We start from the raw sequence: 8,187 nt of genomic DNA, 5'->3' as shown, positions 1-8,187 counted from the left end.
ACTTAGTATAACACTCTCTAGCTCCATCCATTTAGCTGCAAATTTCATAATTTCATCTTTTCTTACTGCTGAGTAGAACTCCATTGTGTAGATGTACTACATTTTCATTAACTATTTTATAGTTGAGGCATATTTAGATTGCTTCCATTTCTTAGCTACTGTGAAGATAGCAGCAACAAACATGAATGTACAGGTACCTCTACAGTAGGATAAGTCCTTTGGATATATGCTAAGGAGTGGTATCACTGGACCATATGGAAGCTTCATTTTTAGTTTTCTGAGGGTTCTCCACACTGCTTTCTGTAGTCGTTGTCTGAATTTGTATTCTCACCAGCAGTGAATGAGCATTTCTTTTTCTCCACATCTTTCCAGCATTTGGAGTCTTTCGTTCCCATGACCTTTGCCAATCTTACTGGGGTAAGATGGAATCTTAAAGTGGTTTTGATCTTCATTTCTCTAATTACTTTTAAAGGTTCTTGTTAGCCATTCTTATTTCTTTGTTTGAAAACTCACTGTTCAGGTCTATCACCTATCTTTTTATTGGGTCATTTATTTTCTTGTTTATTTGTTTTTTTGAGTTCTTTTTGTATTCTAGATATTAATCCTCTGTTAAATGTGTAGCTGGTGAAGATTTTCTCCTAATCAGTGGGTTTCCTCTTCTCTTCCTTGGTTATTTCTTTTTCTGTACAGAAGCTTTGTGGTATAATGAGGTCCCACTTACTGATTGTTGACCTTAGCGCCTCAGCAGCTGGTGTCCGATTTAGAAAATGCTTTCCTATGCCTATATCTTGGAGGCTGTTGCCTATATTTTCTTCTAGCATTTTCCGAGTTTCAGGTTTTATACTGAGATCTTTGATCCATTTGGAGTTGACTTTTGTGCAGAGTAAAAGATAATGGTCAAGTTTTAGTCTTCTGCAAGTAGAGATCCACTTTTGCCAGCATCATTTGTTGAAGATGCTGTCGTTCCTCCATTTTGTGTTCTTAGCACCTTCGTTGGGTCTTCTATTATGTTCCATTGATCTATGTGTCTATTATGTCAGCATCATGATGTTTTTTATGATTATAGCTCTGTAATATAGTCTGTGATCTGGTATGGTGACCCCCCCAGCATTTTTCTTTTTGCTCTATATTTTCACAATATTGATTCTATCTATCAATATTTTTTTGCTGTGACAAAATTCCTGACAGAAACAACTGAAGAAAAGAAAAGATTACAACTCACAGTTGAAGGATACATTTCATCATGGTGGGGAATATGGCAGCAGGAGTATGAGACAAATGGTCACATGGCATCTACAGTTAAGAAATAAAAAGATGAATTTCAGTTCTCAACTTGTTTATTCATTTTATTCAGCCCAGCACCTCAGTCATGGAATGGAGGGGCCCACAGTTAAGGCTAGTTTCTCCAGAGTAACCTAATGTCTGTTATTCACCAGGCATATCCAAGGCCTTGTTTCCTAGGTGATTCTCAGTCACATCAAGTTGTCAGTCAATATTAAACATCACAAGTCTATACTTTGTCAATTTGACATCAAAACACATCACTTTTTGTGAAAATTTCATCAAATTTTTGTCTATTTCATACAGAACATCTTAATCTTCTTTATACCTCCTTCCCCAATGGCATCCTCCCATAGCCCCTCTAACTGAAATTCAAACACTCTGTCATTTGTGTTAAGGCCTATCACAGGCCCATCACTTTTAAGCCATCATCATCATATGTTCATGACAGTCTCATATTGTAACATGCATCCTATTCAACACAAAACACCCATAGCCATTAATAGTTACAATTGTCTATGTGAAAAAGTTGAGCCTCTTCTGAAACTCATGAATTCTTTTATCTGTGAGAACAAGAAAATAATTTATAAAATTCCAACAGACAGAATAAATACTCCAGTTCTAAAAGACAATCATGGTATCACAGCCATAAATGACTGGACTAAGCCAGACCAAAATCCAGCAAATAAAATATCAAATCCTGCAGCTTTATGTCCAATATCCAGAGCTCATAATAGAATCATCTTGGTTACTAGGGGCTTAGGTATCCTCACTCCTCCATCTCTGCTGCCCGCTTTGCGTATAGCTCTCTCTTGGACAGGCTCCATTCCATCCATTCAGCTTCCCTTAAAAACACCCATGGCCATAGCATCCTCCATACTCTGTGGCTTCTACTGCAGTGTGGGTTTCACTTTCATATCAACCTGGAATGATCTCTCAGGGCCTCCTTGCATGGTCTCTGAGTCTGCTGTAAGTTTCCTGGCCTCAGTGGCTCTCTGGAATTTCGGTACAAGAGTCCATGACCCCCTCGCTCTGGTATCTTGCATACCTGTAAATTCAGTACCATATAGATGATACTGCCACCAGTCTTGTATTGAGTCTGTCCTCCTTAGACCATAGACATAATAGCCACTGCATGCTGATCCTAGGAAATAATTATCAAGCTGGTTGCTTTTTCAGGAACAATGAATAACTTTGGTGGTCAGAGTTAATTTCTCTCCTTTTAAATGAGTTAGCATTTTCACAAACTGATGCCATTGATGGGTGAATCTCATCCTCGGACATTTTCCTATTGTCCCTGTGAAGAGCAAGAGGATTTCTTTACCATCACAGTCTCTGATTTATATGTGCATTGGCTCATAATTTAAATTTATTTGAGCTCTCTTTCTTGATAAATTGTTCATTCTTTACATCTTTTGTTCCTTATGTTATTTTTTCTTCATAGATCTAGCCAAAAGTGGAGAGTAATAATCATTCTACAAATTGCTTTAAAAATTCTTCCACAAAACACCTTTCACATTACTTTAAATTAAATCTCATATAAGTTCCTAGGACATGGGCATAATGAAGTTCAATTATTTGCCAGAGTACCACATGAATGCCTTCTTCTGTATCCTGATGGAGTCCCTGCTTCCCTCTGAAAACTAATAAGCTGGGCCTCCACAGTCTGAGATTTTCTTGGCCTTCTTCCTTCCAGTCTCCCATTAGAATGACTGACTAAGCTCTGCCTGCAGCACTCTAAAGCTTTTGTAGCCCAGACTTCCAAACTCTCACAAGGAGTTTCATATGCCTAAGAATTACATGGTCAACTTTGTCACATCAATGAACCCACTTTCAGTTCCAATTTTTTGCATTATTTACTTTTCCAACTGCTGTGACAAATTTCTGACAAAAGCAATTTTAAAAAGCAAGTTTTGCTTTGTCTCACAGTTCAAGGCTATAGTTTATCACAGTCAGAGAAGTCATGGCAGAAAGACTGTGAGACAACTGGTCACATTGCATCTTGAATCAGGAAGCAGAAAGTGATGAATATTAGTGCTGAACTAGACTTCTTTTTATTTAGTCTAGGACAGTTAAGGTGGGACTTTGTGCCTTAATAAACTAAAATAAATAATAAATATACCTATGATATGATCCTCTGGGTAAAGCAGAAGCCATCTTTATTACCTCAGTCGTGCCTGCTTGCAAGTGATAATAGCAATGGCACTTGCTGACTGTAGACAGTTCCTCTGAGCTGGAAAGAGTGGGGAGCATCACTGGTCCATCAGCTGAGATTCCAGACCTTCCCGTCAGTCACTTGTATGAAATTTTGTCCTAATTTCCCACAACCTGAAGGTCTTGGAAACATGTTTGAGTATATCAACTGAGGAATGCTAACTGAGATTGACTCTATGAGTATGGCTAAGGGGATGCCAAAATCCATACTCCATTTCCAGTGACGCTGCTTTGTGGTATTATGTGCTCATGTAAGCAGCCCCTCATCAAAGATCTGTAAGTAAACCAAATTGACTGATTGGCTCTCTGGGTGAACTTGGGTGGAATTCTATTTTGGTTTGTTTTTGCATCATTATGAGGGAGGGCTAGAGATTTATGTTTCCCCAGGGAAGGAATTCTCCCAATTCTAGATAATCCCTAACAGACATGCACAGAGGCTTGTCTCTTATAAGACTGTAGATACTATTAGGTTGAAAATGTTAGCCATTACAATACTTACAGCTTTTTTTTTTGACAGGGTCTCTCCAGTTCCAGCCCATTTGGAAGTAGCTATGTGGATCAGGTTGGCCGTAATCTCCCAGAGATTCATCTGCCTATTATAGAGGGCTGGGATTAAAGGTTTGAGCAATAAAACACAGCTACAGCTTTTTTGAAAAAATTCACTTATTTTTATTTTATGAGTATGAGTGTTTCTCCTGCATGTATGAAATGCCTACAAAGAACAGAAGAGGGTTCAGATCCCCCAGAACTGGAATTATGAGCAGTTGTGTTTCTCCATGTGGGTGCTAGGAACTGAACCCAGATCCTCTGCAAGAGCCACCAGTACTCTTATCAATGAGCCATCTCTCCAGCCCTAAAATACATAATTTCATGTGTATGAAGACTAGAAATCAGTTGAGATGGAAGAGACTATTTCTTATTAATTTGAAAGCTTAGGTAAAATGGAAAGAATAGACTAAGATATTTTAATTGAGACCATGTAATATTTGTTCACTGTGACATATAAGGGAAGAGCAGGTAGGATTTCTGTTCTTATGACAGTCTTACAGAATACTCATGAAATCAACACAAACAGTGCCCAACACTCTGATCCATCTTCTAAGGATGATAGATGTTTTCAGTATTCTGGAAAGAGTTACTTAAAACCAATAAAATGCAAATAGTTGAGCTTTTCTACCTGACTCTATAATCTAAGTTATGAAGAAGCAAATAGTTGGGTATAAGTGCCTTATCACTACCACTGTGTTTCATGGGATTGGGTTTCCAATTCAGCATGCAAGCTCACAATTTTTCAAAATTTAAAATTAATGTTCAAATTAGAATACAATTCATGCAATTCCCAGCCATTTTCTTAGATTTTTAGGGATTTAATAAAGCTGTGAGTTACCATTTCACATTTTTCACAGGAAATCCACTGTTTCATTGAACAGCACTAGCACTGCATAATACATAAATAATCTTGTGTTATTATGATTAAAAATATGTTATCATACAAAGAAAAAGTAAAAACATTACACGTTATGGATGTTTACTAGCTCATTTCTTCATGTCATATCTACAATAACACATATAGCACAATGGCATCTGTTATAGTCTGAGATCCACAAATGCTTCAAACAGACAAACAGACAGGTGAGACAGAGAAAGAAAGAAAGATTTATTATGGTCAGGCTACACTCTTTCCAAGAGGGTCTGAGTGCAGCTCTGTGCTAAGCACTCTGGCTTTTTTTTTATAGTGCTTATGTCGCTAAGCAAGCAAGCAGAATACAGAAGCCAATCATTGAGTGTTAAGCTTGAGCAAACATTATCAAGGAAATACATGAGAAAATAAAATTTTCCACCCAAGCCTCCCACCTGAACCACAATATACCTGCACAGAACTAGCTTCCTCCTCTTTCATTGACAGACATTATCAATCTTACTGTTACTTTACATTGTTCATGGGACATTGCTGCTACTGGTCACAAAGTTCCTTTTAGTGGGATTTTGTTGTATAGCAATCGTATCCTAGGAACTTGACCCTTTAAAGTTTCCCTAAGTCTTCCAAACAGGAAGGGGTCTGTTCCTTTTCTTTGTCCCTTAACACAATCCTCCAAATGCTGTGGGGTACTTCTTGTACAGAGAAACTATGTCCAGGGTAGAAAGTTTAAGTTCTCAAGCTTATAGGTAGAGAGTCTCCTTAATAATTTCTATTCTGTTAAGCAACAGTTACTATTTTGCAGAAGCAAGACAAGCATAACCTACAGAAACCATAAATCAACAGTTAGCAGGAGCACTCTAGGATGCTCTGACCTGTTTCCAAGACAGCCAGTGTTCAGCGGACATGTGTTCCCATATTCTGGGCCAACTGCCTGATAATTTGAGAGACTAGAGTCAGCCTAAACTTTAACATGGTATAGTTATGGTCAAGAAGGTGTCCTTAAATTTGCAGTTAAACACTATGCCAGAATCACTTTTAGCCAAACATAAAATATTTTCTATCATAAAAAAGTAATAGAAATTGTATCTGTACCATAGTTTTGTTTTTAAACATTGATGAAGATTCTTTCCTTCAAATATCAACATGATTAATAATCCTGAAAGATTGAAAATTTGCTATCTCAAAATTTACAATTAATTTTTAATTTCAAAAGCATATACAAAATCATAGATTGGCTTTTAGATAACATGATTATTTGAACAGAGTAAGTGGAGTCTAATCATTCATTCAAATATAATGTTCACTGTCTTTGAAGTATATGAAGTACTATAGTTTTACTAATAATCAGCATACATGCAGATTAGATTTTATGATTTTACCCAAATACAGTAGTAATGATTTAGTAAATATATTTTCATGTTTCTTAGCCAAGGAATTAGCATTTAATTTTAAATTTTAAACTGAAAGAGTTAATAAAATCTAAGTAAGTGTCATTGCTGTGGGTATTTGTTCCTTATGTAGATTGTCATGATTATTTCCTTGTATTTTCATTTTTAGTCTTCCTTTTACTTATTAGTGTGTGTATGAGAATATATTAAGGACAAAACAATATTTCATTGTCTATCAAAAAAATAGGCTATTTTGAGGGAACAGTTATAGCTACAGAAAAATGTTTGTTCAAGTTAGGTTAAACAGAAATTGTTCAAGATCTTACTTTCCAGAATGTTTATATTAAAATTTTTGGATAACCAATTACACAGTTCAAAGTAAGAAAGACTGTTTGGATAATACACAATGAGAGGTCATTGTAAGAATTAAGTATTTCTCTTGAAAGCCACACAGGAGTTTCTGATTCTCTTAAAAGCTGTTTGCATCATAGCTAGATTTAGGACAAGTGTAAAGACAGAGTAAAACACAGCAAGGAACTTGTCCATCCAGGTGATGTTGAGTGGCCACACATAGAGGAAGATGCAGGGTCCAAAGAAGAGCACCACCACTGTGATGTTGGCAGAGCAGGTGAACAGGGCCTCAGATGCACCAGCTTTAGAGCTTCTTGAGACAGTGAGAAGAATATGTGAGTAGGATATCAGCAGCAAAATAAAGCAGGTCACTGCCACAAATCCACAATCAAGGTTCAATAAGATGTTCAAGGTGCTGTAATCCATGTAGACCAACTTCATCACTAGTGGTCTATCACAAAAGAAGCTGCCTACCTCCTGGGGGCCATGGAAAGGCAGCTCTGCACAATCACAACAGTTTGACTTATGGCATGCACAAAACTGATAATCCAGGCAGTCCAACCATCACAATGCACCTTTGAAGGCTCATAATGCTGAGTAGCGGAGTGGTTTGCAGATGGCCACATAGCGGTCATAGGCCATTATCACCAGTATCACCATCTCAAGTGCTGCAATGAAATGGGAGAAGAAGATCTGGGACATGCAGCCTGCAAAGGAAATGGTCTTGTGCTTCCTGAGAAAGTCTGTGATCATCTTAGGTGTGGTGTTTGTAGAAAGCCACATGTCAACAAAGGACAGGTTGGCCAAAAAGAAATACATGGGGGAATGGAGATGGGGGTCAGTGAAAATTAAGATTACAATGACAACATTTCCAGACACAATGATCATGTAAAGTAGGAGAAATACCATGAAGAGTAGAACCTGCACATTCCGTGACTGACAGAATCCCAGAAGCACAAAGTCTGACACGGCAGAATGGTTTCCTGCAGTCATGCTGCTCAGTGTCTCTAAATCAAGTGTGAGAGACAATTCATTATCAGTTAGCAACGTGGGACAGGTCAGGGGATTATTGTGCAGAATTTATTTATTTTTATATGTGTGAATGCCTCTGTGTGTGTGTGTGTATGTATGTATGTATGTATGTATGTATGTATGTATGTATGTATGCCTGGTGCCCTCAGAGTCCAGAAGAGGGCATCAGTCCCTTGGACCTGGAGTTACAGATGGTTGTGAGATGCTAAGTTCAGGCTGGGAATTGAACTGGGATCTCTGCAGGAACAGCAAGTGCTTTTAACTGATGAGCCATCTCTTCAGCCCTAGGCTAGATAATTAAAAAAATATTTTATTATTTTTATGTGTATAAGTGTATTGCCCACATGTATGTGAGTGCACCCGTGTCGTGCAATGCCGTGGAGGTCAGAAGAGGGCATCAGATTCCCCTGGAACTGGAGTTAAGGACGGTTCATAGCTGTCATGTGGGTGCTGGGAATCAAATCCGGGTCTTCTGCATTGCAGAGTGCAGTCAGTGCCCTT

General features: G+C 37.9%; 1 pseudogene; it reads right to left on the bottom strand.

The window, feature by feature from the left end:
- Positions 1 to 6,729: 6,729 nt before the first annotated feature.
- Positions 6,730 to 7,650, bottom strand: LOC103733681 (annotated as a pseudogene).
- Positions 7,651 to 8,187: the final 537 nt, after the last annotated feature.

This window comes from Nannospalax galili, unplaced genomic scaffold (assembly GCF_000622305.1).
Source record: "Nannospalax galili isolate Female #2095 unplaced genomic scaffold, S.galili_v1.0 scaffold196, whole genome shotgun sequence".
NCBI classification, from domain to species: Eukaryota; Metazoa; Chordata; class Mammalia; order Rodentia; family Spalacidae; genus Nannospalax; species Nannospalax galili.
The sequence above is the reverse complement of the archived record's forward strand: the minus strand, read 5'-3'. Positions and strand labels throughout refer to the sequence as shown.